This window comes from Columba livia (genome assembly GCF_036013475.1).
Source record: "Columba livia isolate bColLiv1 breed racing homer chromosome W unlocalized genomic scaffold, bColLiv1.pat.W.v2 SUPER_W_unloc_4, whole genome shotgun sequence".
NCBI classification, from domain to species: domain Eukaryota; kingdom Metazoa; phylum Chordata; class Aves; order Columbiformes; family Columbidae; genus Columba; species Columba livia.
In genome coordinates this window covers 2,110,418-2,125,408 of record NW_027042999.1, presented here as the reverse complement: position 1 = coordinate 2,125,408, position 14,991 = coordinate 2,110,418, and positions in this window count along the sequence as shown.

Here is a 14,991-nt window from a genome sequence, read left to right as displayed (position 1 = left end):
AAAGAGACGCAAACCTCCTATTGAACCTCATTTCTCTTAACAGTAAAACAAACTGACACACATTCAGCAAACCAGATAACACCATCACTGTTCTATCAAAGCTCCAAGGATATTCAAAGCTCTCTAAAACATTTGCAAACTGTCCCAGCGAAAAAACGAAAGTATTGTTACTCAGCCTTTCTAAAGATTCGCTCGACCAATTAGCAAACACAGAGCCGTACCGCCTTCTTATATCTCCCGAAGGCTTTTCGAGGTAAAGCAGAAATGAGTAGAAATACATTAGTGGCCGGAGTATAATGGAATAAACCAGTGCCAAACCACACAATATCACCAGAACCATTGTCCAGTTTCTTGTTGTTGTACAATGAATACTTCGATTCAAAAGGAAACCCCAACACAGTTATGGAATCAGTGAGCACAATGTAGAAAATAACTGATACAACTTTTGCCATAACATCTTTAAATCTATGTAATTCAATTTTCCTTAATACCACTAACTAATGTGCAAAGCAAACAGACACATGAGTATCACAACTCTATGAGTTGGCACAGGGCCAAGAAAAATAAAAGGTACGTCAGAGCAGTAGGAAAGCCAAAAATCTCAAAATTTATCCCTTTCTCTCGCCCCATGTTGGCCACTAATTACCTGTCGAGGGTTAAGATTGCGGGGTGACAATAAAACCCTGGCAGATGTATTGTTAACCTCCTCTCCCCCCCCACTTCCCCCTTTTTTGCCTCTCCCTCTCCCCCCTTCCCACTCAGGACAGGCAGTCGGGAGGGAAAGAAGGACAGAGAGAAGAGAGTTGGAAAAAATTAAAAATGTTTTACTAATGCTACTAATAAGAATAGAGAAAATAATACCAAATATACAAAACCAATCTTGAAAGTCTCAGCAACTGCAGAGCCGGCACCCAAAGTCCTGGATTAGACTCTGCAGCCAATCGGAGGTGGATTCAGTCTGTCACTAGGCCTCAGTTCGCAGGGACGACTAGCAAGGTCCTCTGCTAATGTCAGCCATGAGGAAAAAGGGAAAAGGGCCAAGATCCTTGTGATCTCCCCCTTTTATATGAAGTATGCATGTGAATGGAATGTTATACACAGTTGGTCAGTTTCTTGGTCACCGGTTTCTCGCTGCCCCTCTCGTGAGATGTCCATCCATGCTTATCAATAAGTTTGCATTCCATTGTTATGTTTACCAAAATGTGTATCTGGTTCTTCAGGAAAATGCAGCCAATATGAATCTGCAAGTGCAATCGAATGCAGTTAGCTTGTACGGTTGTCATAAATTCTATTCATCAAAGTTTCTAACTCCATTTTGGCTGTCATATACATTGGATATTGTTTTCCCTTACCGGATCGAAGTCCTGTTTCAGTTCTATCAGTGTAGTGTTTGCTTTACCGATACTTTGGTTGCCCATACTAGTGGAAACACAGCATCCAAAATTTCCTTGGAGATTTCTCACTTGCAGCAAGCAGATCTGCACCATCCAAGCAGCTTCTTGTGGGACATGCAACTAAACACAATTCTCAGAAAACATTATTTGAGATTACAATTTACTTAACAAATCTTTACCCAAAAGAGGTATAGGGCTTTCTGGCAAATAGAAGAATTCAGCTGTTAAAACTTTGTTCCAAATTTAGCATTCCATTGGTTTCAAAAAATGGTCTTTCTTTCCCACAATCTCAAAAGCTGTCACGGTGAATTTACTAAGAAGTCTTTTACAATTAGTTACCACAAGATAAGTCTATTAAAAGATTTTTGGTTTAATTTCTCAGTTTCATTAGAACTATGGATCTGCTAGGGATGCCTTTAAATGTCACCCTCAGACTGCCCTATTCAGTATTACAACATTGCTGCAGTGGCGGGGGTGGGGATAGAAAACCCCCCTTTCACCACTTTAAAAGCGGGCAGCCAGGTTTTTTCTTCTTCTTTTTGTTTTTTTTTTTTCTTCTTGCTGCAGTTTAGATACAGACAAGGCCACGCAGATGGCGTTAATTGCTGGTTCTAAGTGGGAGCTGCCAGGGAGCTAAGTTTATCTTGCAGCTTGATACAGGCCTGAAATGTTCAAACAGTACAGCACAGGCCTGGGATATTTTGCTTTTTTATTTTCCCAATTCATTCCAGCCATAATACACTCTATATGCAATTCTAATTAGCTGAGCAATAGTTACATTCCTCAGCCCCATTTACCGTTTGCAATGTCTTACAGAGTTTAACAACTTCAATTCTTTTCTGGTCTCAACATTATTAAATAACAATAAGAGCAATTACTCTAATGTATAAGGATGCATCCTACGGGGGAGCAAGGTGGTATTTTAGTAGCGGAACCGGTTCCCATTTTGTAATTATCTCCCCAAACAAGATTCTTTTGGTACCAAATATAAATATGCAAATTAAACTGCTGAGCTCAGATATGAAAACCAAATACCAAGTTCAAATATGCAGATAGATCACAGTTACACTTATTCAAGACAATATCTCGATTTTTGCATTGCAACTTTGGGCCGCTCACTGCTCAGCCAGGTAGAGGTGCCACTGGGTCTCCCTGACAAAACAGGTCAGTGCGCGCTGGAGCCCAATTGGCACCCGCCCCCCCGCCGCCGCAGCAACAAGCTGGACTGGGCAAGGCTTTTATTAGTGTCTCATCTGGTGTGCTGCAACTGTTATTCCAAAACCAGGATTCTTTACTTGATGTGCATACAAAAGAGCCAAATCCAGCACATCGAGATGAGACACAGCCTATCACAGAGTTGCGCAAGTCTGGATATTGGAATAAAGCTTGCATTCTAGAAAGAAAAGTAGCAGCTGTCACACACAAAATCTTATCATCACATTCACGCAGTAAAGAACTGAGTTACGGTCTTCTGTATAATCACAAAACGCACATTTTCAGTCCATGGATTCTCATTATTTAACAGTTTATGTACTTACCGTACCATATAACAGACAAAGACCTATTAAACTGTAATATGCTTAAACAGGTACCTACAAAGAAAACAGGTTAATAAGGACAAGTATCTTGCTGAGTTCAGCAAGTTTTCTATGACTTGTGTGTTATCAGTTAATTCTCTCCCAGCTTGTTGAAGTTCAAACCATTCCGCCTGTAAAATTGTCTGAAATGATTCAATGATCTCTTGTAGAGTTTTATTTTTGTCCTGCTCTTCTCGCTTTAGAAACAGCAAAGTGTTATACCTCAAGATTCTATTCTCCGGACACTTTTCCCAATCATTGAACTTACACAGCAGCCACCATTAATTACAATATTTCACAAGATCTTCCTTCCTCATATTTCCAAGTGCTTTCCTATGTTCTAAAACACCTCCCAGTACTAATTTCTTAGGAACATGACTGAAAACAGTCGTTCCCAACCCCATCTCGTAAGTAAAAACCGTGAGAAGAGGGAGGGAGGGGGGGGAAGCACGGAGCGGCTTGCGGCACGAGTGGGAAAAGTGGGGAGAAGGCTTACAGTGCACTTATACAAACATTATCACAAAGAAACAATTGTAACAACAACCAATAAAACAATTAACTCAGATTCCTGACAAGCTGCTTGATTTTCAGAAAGGCAATACACAGAAGCAGGTATTCCGTCATGTTCTGGTGGTTGTTATGGTTTGTAAGTAACTGGAAAGGTGAAAGAAAAATCGCCATTCTCCACAGCATTTTGCATCACCCCTTTGTGTTCTGCCATCTTAGTCATGAAGGGGTTACTGTGTGCTGTATAAGCATCGTTAAAATCAGGCAAAGGAGGTGCTGAGGGCAGAGTTTTAGACTCCTGACCCAGCTCCACACAAATTCCGGCCTTATCTTTACACAGCTGTGATGGCATTAATGATGGATATAAAACTGACTCTTTTTTGAGATCTACAGAGACAGACTCAAAAGGATAAGTGCTGTCAAGACTCAAAATCATTAGCAACCTGCTCATTTGTGTTTTTCTGTCCATCCTCTCAGATTAGGAAAGGAGCTACTGCTCAGGCAGTACATGTAGCAGGCAGAGAACTTGTTTACCTCTATAGCCTGACTGTGACAGAGAGCAGAAGCCTCCAGCTTCGAATAAAGGTATATGGCTCAATGTGAAAAACAATGTTTTATGCTCAGGCCTGCACTGATTTTTGCCTTACAGCAGCCATGTGAGAGAAGGTTCACCTATCAAAGGTAACTTAACTGCCAAAGAAAGTTGTTCTAAAAATGTTTGTGTGTCAATACTTAATTTTTATTTCCACCTCCTCTGCAGAAGAACTGTGAGATAATTTAAGACAGGTCACTACGTAGTTGTCACTGTGCTTACAACCAACACTGTAATGAAATACTCGCTTTTGAATTGCTAACCATCAAATACCACTGGCTCTGGCTTGAATGTCTAGTTGCTTTCAGTAAGGCCTGAACTTCTCAACTCATTTAAAGCTGCACTGCTTATAAGAAACCTAGACTGACCTACATCCCATACAGAATACCAGAAAGACTGGGAGGGTGGGTGGGAGTGAGCCGCAGAACACCAAAAAAGACCACAGGGAAAAAGAAGCAGGGGAAGAAACCTGGAGAGGAGGTAGAGGCGATCAGGCTCCATGAAACAGACATCATGGCTTGACAGCCTCTGGCCCTAAGGAACAAGCTCTAGAAGAAAGTCCAAATTTCAAAGTACGGAAAAGAGGAAAAGGAGAAAAGACAAAGGTGATGAAGAGGCATGTTCATGTTGTGACTGTTCTATGACTCAGATGATACTTGACAACTCAATTGCTTCTGCAAGTGCTCAACAAAACCTTAAACAGAAAGGATATGATATTTTGTCTCAGACTCTGTCCAAGATTTGCCTCTTCTTGCTGCCTTAATGGAACTAAAAACTTTTCCAACAACGCACCGTTGAAGGAATAGCCCAAAAGAGGTCATACACACTACCCTGTATAGGCCTAGCTCCTGCACAAAGGTACAAACCAAAACTGCCTTTCAAGATTGACAAGGAATTGACATTCAGAAGGAATCGGATTAGTAATATTACACATTAGGAATTTGAGATAGTGATGATCTGCCCCAGCAGTTTTTTATACCTCAGGACAGTGCTGGGGCACTACCGCTATTGCACTTTATTTCTCATGGACCAAGGGAATTAACCACTCAAGATGTCTTCTGTTTCTTCAGAGAGGATGTTCAACAGCCCAGCAAAACAAAGGTACCTTTTGTTGTTCCTCTCTATATTATTTTCATTAGCTGTCCAAATTAGTAAGGTACCAACAAGTGTGTTGGAATGCAGAATTTTGCATGCTGTGGAAAACTGTTTGTTTGGGAAACACAGTAATTTCTTCTCTCCCAGGTAACTAAATACCCTCTGAATGCCAATGATACTCGAGCGCTGTTTTTCACAACTGAGTCTGAGCAACTGATCTAAAGAGAAAATGGTCGATATTCCATTCTCCTATCCCATGAGCCATCTAGTCTTCTGGCATTTTGAATATACATAGCAATTACAGATTTTTTAAACTCCATTTTTCTTGGAAAACTCAAAGTACACTCAGAATAATAAATGAATGTGTGTTGTAGGAAAACAGGAAATTAGGATTTTAGGCCTATATCAGTGTTATAAGCTGTGCTGCTAAGGCTGAAAGTCTCAGCTTGTCCCCTGTATAGTCCTTACCCAGAACCATGAGCGTGGTTACCTTATGCTTGCTTTGTACCCTTAGTTAAGACATTGATAAATGCTATTCTTAGGGTTGCTGATTTCTATGCTAGACTGGTGAACTATGGATAACAAATGAGACAGGTGTAACTTCAAAAGAAGCTAGCCCTGCAACCTGATGACCTGTCGTTCTGTACTTGCCAAGAAAGAAGAAGTGGAACCTGCAGACCACTGGAACGGAAGGAACCTGAGGATATCGACAGTGATAGATATCGACAGTGATAGACAGTGATAGATTTTGTTTAGTTGCATAATACCTGTTAGAACCCTATATAATGACTAGTTATACTGCTGTATGATTGTCACTCTCTGAGGAGGTGACCCAACGCTGCTGTTCCTGTGAATCTTCTACAATAAATACTGCTCAGAGTAACCCACAAGAGTTCGAGTCTCTACCCAGCGCCTACCTACGACCTTTTTTTTTCAGTTGGCACCCCACAGATGGGACTCTGCAGCATAAACTGAAACAACGGGACCTGGCCAGGGACAGGTGAGTTCGAGTCTCTCCTGTTCTCCCGATTTGTTTCTTTTCTTTATATTTTTATTAGAGTTCAAGTCTCTAAATATATTTACAAGGATGGGGGCTGGACCCTCAGTTCCTAAAAATACGCCTTTGTCTGAAATGATTTCAAATTGGGGAAGATTGTCAGGAACCTCAGGGTTGCACATAAAAAGATTAATTGCCCTCTGCCAAGATGATTGGCCTTTTATAAGCAGAGTGGCTGGGGCTTCCCTTGATGATCGGTGGCCGATTTATGGCTCATTTGAAGAAACTAAATTGCAGTCTCTCCGTAAAATCCTGGAGGACCGCCAGCCCCAACAAATAGACTATTTGTATTTGTGGTTTGAATATGCTGATATACGAAAACGAAAACAACTCCAGAAGAGCATGAATAAACACCAACTACTTGCTTATCTGGATGGTGAAATAAGTGACAATTCTAAGCCCAAAACTGATTCACCTGCAGGTATTTTCCCTATGACTTTATCCTATGTGGCTAATCCTAGAGCTGGTCGTAGTAATGCTGGCAACCAGCCACCGCTTCTCGGGGTAACTACACATTACCCCTGGAAACCAGGTGATCTTTTACTCTGGCATGATAAAATGCCGCGACTCCTTGATGACGCGGAGCGATGCTCTAAAATAATTCGAACTATTGCCCGAGATTACTCACCCAGCTGGAATGATATGCAAACACTTTTGTCCGAATTATTTACACATGAGGAGAAACAAAAGATTCTGGCTAAAGATAAAGAATTGGCTGAACAGACACAGGGACATAATCCCTGGCCAGACCAAGATCCAAATTGGAATTTACATGAGGAGGACCAAAAAGCTACCTATTTAGTTGCAATTGATAATCTGATTGAAGCAATTCGAAAGTGTGATGAAACAGTGACTAATTGGTCAAAAGTTACAGAGTGCCAACAGGCTCCTGATGAACACCCGGGAGACTTTTGGCACGGCTTGAGAAAAGCTTTAATACAGTATGGAGGAATGACCGAAGATAATTTTCAGGAAACACTGGCTATTAGCATTTTTGTCAATCAGTCAGCCCCTGATATTCGAAAACATTTTCAAAAACATATGCCTGGCTGGCAAGCAGAGAATTTACAAAAAGTGCTCTCTGTTGCTAATTTTGTGTATAACGGCCGTACAGACGAGCAACAACGTAAGCTACAATTAGAAAGGGAGGCTGAGCGCCTTCGGCAGGAGAAAGAACGTGAGGTCGAATGTAGACGGTATCGGAGAGAAAGACAGGAAGATATGAACTTACTATCTGTAGCCATAGCTCAGGGGGTTTCCGCAACTCGGGGACGTGGGTATCCCCGAGGAGTCCGAGGGGTATTCCGAGCTCGCTTCCCTCGGGGCCGGGGACTCCTCGGCAGAGGAATCGGGATGGGAAGTTCCTTTCCACCCATGGGGGGTTCTTTCCCTGTTACAAACCCTGCTGTTACCAACCCTACGAATGACGCAATGCAATTAACCTGTTTTTGGTGTGGTAATTTAGGACACATGCAACGTGAATGCCCGTTGCGACCCCAATATCAACCAGGAGCTACTCTACCTGCACCTGCTGCCACTGCTGGTAGTCAACTTGGTGGTATTACTGACGCCCCTTCTTCTCCGCCGCCTCCATATCGTCGTAGCTACTCTCAGTAAGCATTGCATAATGACCTTAGAAATTTCCTCTACAGGCCATGTCTTAGCTGATGTTAATGGAAAATCAGTCTCTTTCTTAGTAGATACTGGGGCTACACTCTCGCTTCTCAACTTTGATGCGCCACAAACATTGCAGGAAATGATCGCTATCAAGGGTGTTACAGGCTCTGTGCTTAACCATGCTCTCTCTAAACCACTCCCTGTTACTTTAGGCGATAAAGTTACATGGGCTCGCTTTATTGTTGCACCGGGGGCACCGACTTCTTTGCTGGGACGAGATCTCTTACAAGAGTTTGGTACTCAATTGACCTATGGTAAAGGTAAAGCTAAATTGATTTTTATTGGAAGTGTTTTCACTCTAGATCATACTCCGAAGAAAGAAGTGGCCATTCCGTGGGAATTGCGGAATGTCCCTTCTGGACTTTGGAGTTGTACAACTAAAGATATTGGTCTTTTGAAGTCTGCGCTGCCGGTTGTCATTAAAACTAAAGGTGGTCCCCCTCCTGCTATTAAGCAATATCCAATACCAGCTGTTGCATTACCGAGTTTGCGAAAACAAATTCAAACCTTTCTCGATGAAGGGATTCTAAAACCTATTATGAGTCCATTTAATACCCCAATTCTTCCAGTTAGTAAAAATCGACTAGATGAGGATGGAGATCCTGAGTACCGTTTTGTACAAGATTTACGGGCTATCAACGATTATGTTGAAGCTCCGCACCCAGTTGTACCAGATCCAAGTTTAATTTTAACCGAAATTCCATCTTGGGCGCACTGGTACACTGTTTTAGATCTGACAGGAGCTTTCTTTAGCATACCTGTAGCAGAAGAAAGCCAACCTTTGTTTGCCTTCACTTGGGAAGGTCGCCAATTGACTTGGACTCGGCTCCCTCAAGGCTTTACTGCTTCCCCTACCTTGTTTTCGCAAATTCTCAAATATGATCTCCAAGATATTGAATTGCCAAACAAATCTGCACTGATTCAATATGTTGATGATTTGCTTGTTGCTAGCCGAACTCAGGAGGCCTGTGCAATTGATACAGAGCACCTTTGCATTCGACTATATCATAAGGGTCATCGTGCCTCATTAGCTAAGTTACAATTCTGTGAACCAGAGGTAAAATATTTGGGCTTTGTTTTAGCAGGAGGAGTTCGAAAGATTAATCCCAACAGAATCAACACTATTCTTCAAATTACACCACCTGTTACTAAAAAACAAATGAGAGCTTTCCTTGGCCAAGCCGGGTTCTGTCGACCATGGATTTTAGGGTTTAGCGAACTAGCTAGACCACTTATTGAAACTACAAAGGACAAAGCTCCAGAGCCAATTGTCTGGACGCCAGAATTGTCTGATGCCTTTGCATCTTTGAAGCAAGCCTTAGTCACAGCCCCAGCTTTAGGCCTGCCAAATTACTCAAAACCTTTCACTTTGTATGCTACCGAGAAGGGTGGCATTGCAAAGGGGGTCCTAGTACAACCTCATGGACCCTATGAAAGACCTGTGGGTTATTATTCAGTTGCTCTTGACCCAGTTATCAAAGGGTCGCCACATTGCCTTAGATCAGTAGCAGCAGCTGCGGAATTAGTGGAAAAAGTTCGCCCACTTGTTCTGGGTCACAAATTCATTGTTGCCGTGCCTCATGAAGTTGAACTTTTACTAACCCGATATGCTACCAAGTCTCTCTCACCGCAGCGCACACATCGATACGAAGCCATCCTGTTACTGACTGATAATATCTCTTTAAAACGGTCAAAACCCTTAAACCCATCTACCCTTCTACCTGAGGTGCACCTTTCCAATGACCCACACGACTGTGTGCAATTCGTCACCACTTATTCTAAAACCAGAGAAGATTTGCAAGATGTTCCTCTTGCCCACCCTGACCTTAACCTGTTCACAGATGGATCAAGTTACTATCTGCATGGTAAGCGTTTTACTGGTTTTGCTGTTGCCACTGAAAATCGTGTACTTTTTGCTGAACCTCTCTCTCCAGCACTTGGAGCACAAGCCGCAGAACTAATTGCCTTGACTCGTGCTGCAACGTTTGCTAAAGGTCTCCGAGTTAATATCTATACAGACTCTAAGTACGCTTTTGGCATTTGTCATTCTGTTGGCGCACTTTGTAAAGAACGCGTTTTTTTGACCTCCGCCGGTCGTACTATTGCTCATGGACAATTAATTCATGATTTGCTGCTCGCTATCCAGGAACCACGAGAAATTGCTGTTATTTACATTCCTGCTCATACTAAATGCCTTGATTCTTTCGCTCATGGCAACGCCTTGGCCGACTCCGCGGCGAGAGCGGCAGCAGTCCACGATGCATCTCCTGCTACAACTGTGGTTGCTACCCTTCTTCCTTTTCCTGTTGGTCCTGCCCTTTATGATGAACTGGATGAAGAAGAGCTCAACAAATGGAAACGCTGGGAAGCAACGCAACAGGACGGCATCTGGAAACTAGGTGATAAACCCTTATTGCCTATGAGGTATGTCCTTCCTCTAACTCGCTGGATTCACGATCGTACTCATGGGGGGCCTGAAGCTGTAGCTTCTAAAATCCAACAGTTGTGGGCAGCGCCTGGAGTTTACAGTGCTGCAAAACGCCTGACTGACTCTTGTACTCTTTGCAAGAAATATGGGGTCACAAAGGTCACAAAAGTCCCTGGCAAGCGGCCGCCTGCTTACTTTCCTTTCCAGAAACTGCAAATTGATTTCGCAGAACTCCCCCCTTCTATGGGATATAAGTACATTCTTGTTATTGTTGATCAACTTTCGCACTGGGTGGAAGCCTTTCCTACTCGCAAGAACGATTCGAAAATTGTGGTTAAGACCCTGCTTTGTGATATCATTCCGAGGTACGGTATCCCTGAAATTATTGATTCTGATAGGGGACCGCACTTTACTGCTGCTGTTCTAATGCAAGTTTATGTTGCTCTTGATATACAGGTTGCCTTTCACACGCCCTACCATCCACAATCTTCCGGACAGGTAGAGCAGATGAATCGCACTATTAAAGATAGTTTGGCAAAAGTCACTGCAGACACAGGTCTCAAATGGCCTGAAGCATTACCGCTTGTTTTATGGGATCTTCGTACAACTCCTCATGCTACTACTAAACTCAGCCCTGCTGAAGTTTTGTTCGGGTGAGTTTTGGCAGTTCCGTTTACCTTTATGTCTGCCAAAACTGCCCTCCTGGAAGGGGACGAGGCAGTAACGCAGTACTTGCTCTATCTGCAAAACAGTTTTACTCGGATCAGAAATTATATGCATTGGTATCAAGGAGTGACACCAGAAATTCAAGAATTGCGTAACCTATCTCAGATTGTTTTACAGAATCGAATGGCTTTAGACATCCTGTTAGCTTCGCAAGGAGGTGTCTGTACCATGCTAAACTCCAGTTGCTGTATGTATATCGATCAGAGTAAGCAATTGATAACTGAAGTGGATAAAATCTGGAAAGTTAGTCATGTTATGCAGCAAATTCAACAAGATGACGCTAACTGGGGTGTCGCAGACCTGTGGCAATGGATGACTTCCTGGTTTCCTGATCTCGGAACGTTAGTGAAGAAGATTTTGATGATTGTCATTGTCATTGTAATTGTCTTTGTGATCATTTTTGTTTTGATTCAATGTATGTCAATGTTTTGTAATTGTTGCTGTAATCTCTTGAATCAACAGAAGCTTTATTATCGTTATCAGTAAATTGGGAAATTTTAAAGAGAAAATGGGGGACTGTTGTAGGAAAATAGGAAATTAGGATTTTAGGCCTATATCAGTGTTATAAGCTGTGCTGCTAAGGCTGAAAGTCTCAGCTTGTCCCCTGTATAGTCCTTACCCAGAACCATGAGCGTGGTTACCTTATGCTTGCTTTGTACCCTTAGTTAAGACATTGATAAATGCTATTCTTAGGGTTGCTGATTTCTATGCTAGACTGGTGAACTATGGATAACAAATGAGACAGGTGGAACTTCAAAAGAAGCTAGCCCTGCGACCTGATGACCTGTCGTTCTGTACTTGCCAAGAAAGAAGAAGTGGAACCTGCAGACCACTGGAACGGAAGGAACCTGAGGATATCGACAGTGATAGATATCGACAGTGATAGACAGTGATAGATTTTGTTTAGTTGCATAATACCTGTTAGAACCCTATATAATGACTAGTTATACTGCTGTATGATTGTCACTCTCTGAGGAGGTGACCCAACGCTGCTGTTCCTGTGAATCTTCTACAATAAATACTGCTCAGAGTAACCCACAAGAGTTCGAGTCTCTACCCAGCGCCTACCTACGACCTTTTTTTTTCAATGTGGACTTATGGACCATTTGTGGTCCCATATAAGTCAATGATCCCATTGGTTGCAAACTGAAACAGAATTTCTTCATGCTAATATCTGAAGAATATAAGAAATGTTTGATTTATTCAGAATCTTATTAACCTTTTATGCAGCACAGTATTTCTGTGGGCTACTGCAGAAGGTTGTAGTGAAGGAATGAAATAAGTATTTTGGAAACACTTTAAAAAAATTAGTAAGGTGTTAGCACCATGACAATTTTCCTTTTAAAAATGAATGAAATATTCATGGAAAGGGTTGACACAGTTTTGAGTGTATCAAACGAAACTAAACTCCCATCAGGCTTCAGGCACAGCTTTTCATTCTTAGCATCCATTCACATGTTCTTTCTATCCCTGTCCCCAAAGCAAAATTATGTGGGGATTTTTTACACTGGCAGCATACCTCTGGCACATAACTTTAATGATTCTGGACAATATGGGAAGAGTTTGCATGTTTCCTCATCTTTTTATTTAAATTACAAATATTTGACCAACTGCTTCTATCCTGGAGGATTTCAAAACACTTCAGATTTAAAACACAGCTCACTCTTTAAGAGAGCTGCTAACACTTAGAGGAAAAAGTTGAACATTTGCAGTTAAATAGTTTTTTATTGTTCCTTGTTCCTTTTTTATACTAAAGGTGCTTACATCAAAAGAGGATCTTTATTCCCTTACCCTCATTTATTTTTTAATTAGGTCAGTCCCCCTTCTGTTCACCAGCTCAGCCTCTAATGGCAGCGTCAGCTAGCAAGCAAATTTGGTGAAGACCGTTTGTCCACGTGCACACAGACTAATCCTCACCAAAAACCACGCAGAAACCTATCCACAAGCACTCAGGTATGTGCAGCCACTACCACGTGCACGCACATGCAGCTAGAGAAAAGCACCCACCTTTTCACACACTGATGCGTAAGCAAATGCATGGCCACAAACATGCACACATCCGCAAGCGCGCCTACTCGCACCTTTTGACAGAAAGACGTACGGGAAATGTACTGACATGCCTGAGGGTAAACACATCTGTTCATGTATAGCGCACTGCACAAACGTATACATGGCTGCACGAGAATACACATACGGAGGGTACCTGCAGATATGTGCTTGTTCTTGGACGACCCTCTGCGTGAAATCATTTGTGCCTACCAACGTTTGTCTGTCCACATGTGTGTGCCTTGGTGCTGGCTCCATTCATGCTTAAGCTGGAGTGAGTGAGTGCACAGCTGCGCTGTTTGTTGGCGAGGTTCCGCGTGTTAAACAATGTTGCCCAGTGCTGCATTTCTCATGCGGACCGATGCAATGGAGCTCTGCTAGTAAAGGAACAAAGACAGTCGCAGGCAGTACTGAATGCTGCTCCGTGGTACCTCTCTCCTACGGTAAATGCTTCACAGTCGCCTGAGGAAAGACGCTTAGCAATCGATCTCCAAGAGAAACGAAACAGAGCATGCCATAACGCGAAAGAACAGCATGGCATCTCTTCACAAGCTTATTCCTGATCCTAAGCTGAGGGCAAACACTTGTGTGCTTGTGGGAGAGCATGTGTCTTTCCTGTAAGCATTTGGGAGTTTTGCGCAGGTCCATGTGGTGGGTTCGATAACCAACGTCTAGGACACCTGCAGACCGGTTCCTGTTTGTGTGGAGACTTTGTGCCTGAAAGTCTGTCTTCGTTAGTGCCTGCTGTATCTATGCATCGCTCCACACGCGTGTGAGTCCATGTCTTTCTATTCACGAGCATGTGGGTTGATTTCGCAGCACAAGTGCATCTGCCATAATATTGAGCTCAGCGGAGTGTGTCTGTTGACTCTTGGTGTGCGTTGGCTGTAACACAGTGTGTAACACAGCAGAGTCATGACTGCTCATGTGAACAGAGAAAAGGGAAACCATCTAGGCAGAGGCAACAAAGGAAAGCCGAGGCAGGACTGACGTTTGCTAGACAGAGATGAATTCGCTGCGCTGACATTTCTCAGTTATCGAACCCACCACATGGACCTGCACAAAACACCGAAACACCTTGTAAGCTTCTTGCTCAGGCTGATAAGCATTTCATTCTGAATCCTCTGCAGATCTCGGATTTACTCCTCATGCTCTTAGCTGAGAAACTAAGCAACTGTCTCCAGTATTACAATGCGTATCTCCCACTCTCCCCAGCTTCTCTTTCAGTACAAGATCCTTCTTTGCTTAACAAGAGGCCTCCTCTTGAGGTGCAGACTCCTATCAGATGGCCCTGGGACTCTTCTGTTCACTTGATCGTACAAATGGAATGACTCAATCCAGTCCTTATAACTGCTTGAGTCCTTCTCCTTCCCTGGGCTTGTGACAAAACCTTTACTTTCAAACACATGAATTGCAGTCTCCACTTCATAAAACTCTATGTCTTCCCTGCTTTAAGCCACAGTTCAGACTACAGATGATAGAATGCATCACTTACCAAAAGGAGTTCTAGTTCTATTATATATCCTGGTTTTCAGTGAAATGTGATGGACCCATGCCTTTTGGTTTATCGATGAGAAATTTTGATTCTACTCGTATCGATGAGTGTGGTCTCTAAATTCAGTTGCTGGCAGATGCCAAAGCTATGTCCACTTTAAAATAGTGTCATTTTCATGCGATTTTTCATCATGTTAATTACTACCTCAAGAACGGTATAAAGCGGAAGAATTCCCACAATTTTCAGCGTTTTTATATTAATTTCTCCTCATCAACTCTCTTCATTATGATAAAGCTCTAAATAGTTAAGAGTCTATATCACCTTTGGACTCAGATGGAAGGTTATATTATATTATAATCAAGACTAACCTGCTCCTTCATGTTCAAATAGGATGCTA